At 39.0% G+C, this 1,511-nt stretch overlaps 1 pseudogene; it reads left to right on the top strand.

The window, feature by feature from the left end:
- The first annotated feature begins 462 nt into the window (after positions 1-462).
- Positions 463-690, top strand: LOC103596298 (annotated as a pseudogene).
- The last annotated feature ends 821 nt before the right edge of the window (positions 691-1,511 follow it).

The raw sequence follows: 1,511 nt of genomic DNA, 5'->3' as shown, positions 1-1,511 counted from the left end.
GCACCCCAAGCAGGGCTGGGCTGGGGGTCACTCACAAAACTCCCAGAGCTGGGCCGGTCCCACGCCTTCCTCTCCGTCTCTGCGTCGCCGCTGCCGTCTTTCCTGGCCTTTGTTGCCTTGGGCTGCTCCGTCTCCCGGCGCAGTTGGGGCGCACTCAGGAATCTTCTTTTGCATCGGTCCTAAAACCTCGAGACTGTAGTTGCTTTTTTTCATTGTAGATTAGTTGATCAGTGATTTATTTATTTATTTTTTTTGCTCTTGGAAATGCAAATAGTACTCTGGCAGCACAGCGCACACTTCTCAGGCTCGCTCTGTCCTCTGGCACGCCCGCTCCAGACCCGTCGCCATCTTGCTCTCGGAGTTACTCTATTTTTGATTATCTTTAAAGTTTTAGTTATTTTTGACATCTCCTGTGGTGGTGGGAGAGGAATCAGTTGGGCACTGGGGCAGTTCTGTGTGGCCATGGCCTTTACACTGTAAATGCTGCTGCAGGTGGCCCTGCTCTGCATCAATGCCACTGCTGTGCTGCATAAGCAGTGCTTCCCCAAGAACATTGGCATCTGGATTTGGAGAGGAGCCAGGAATAACATCTCAACTAATGAACCTCACTCATCTGTAAGAACTGTGATGAGAGTGCCATTGATAATAGTAAACTCAACTGCAATTGTATTGCTTTTATTATTTTGGTGAACATCAATGGGGGAAATGGAGACTCAGAAGAAATGCCAGCAGAAGTTATTACTTCAGTCATTATTGGAATATTCGCATCTTACCGGGCAGACTTTGTACTTGACAAAAATGCAAAGCTGAAAATAAAACCAGAGTTCCTGTTTATTGATGTTTTTAATGTTGCACTTGTTTCATTACAAAAAGATCATCAGATCATCAGAGATAGTAACTCTCCTGGATTGGAATGCATTTTACTGCAGAAAGTTAATAATAGTCCATGCTGTGTTAAAGATTGTTAAAAGGATACAGGATTGTTGCTTCTCATTTCTTTATTTTTGAGATATTTTTTCTATCTCTCCCTTCTAAGAGATGAATTTTTTTCCCAAAGTTTTGAGGTTTATTGTAATTTGCCTATGATGTGAGTGAGATTATCCCCCTAGATAAAATTTAAAGGATTTAAAAAAGTAATTACATGTAAAATGATAAATAGGTTATAGGTTATTATTGAACTCTTTGGTTAAATATTTTGTCTATATATTGTCTTGGCTACAATTTGGATTTACAAACACTGTTGAGGCGCAATACTCCCTTAAATTCTAATTTTCTAAGTTAGTCACATGATGATTGTGTTTTTTTTTGTTTTCATGCATTCATGATTTTATTAATTGTCCTGAATGACAAGACCAGAATCTATATATTTTAATTCAAAGAAAATTCTGTGTAGAAAAGTCTTTGCCATTTTTACAATGATGACTTATTTTTTAAAAAATCAGCACAAGTATTAGCCTGCAAGAACAATCCTAAACAACACAATTAAATGATAGTACAGTATTTTCCCCAGT

The sequence above is a fragment of the Galeopterus variegatus genome, unplaced genomic scaffold, assembly GCF_000696425.1.
Source record: "Galeopterus variegatus unplaced genomic scaffold, G_variegatus-3.0.2 Scaffold1976, whole genome shotgun sequence".
Classification (NCBI taxonomy): domain Eukaryota; kingdom Metazoa; phylum Chordata; class Mammalia; order Dermoptera; family Cynocephalidae; genus Galeopterus; species Galeopterus variegatus.
This window is presented reverse-complemented; position numbering and strand designations above follow the sequence as displayed.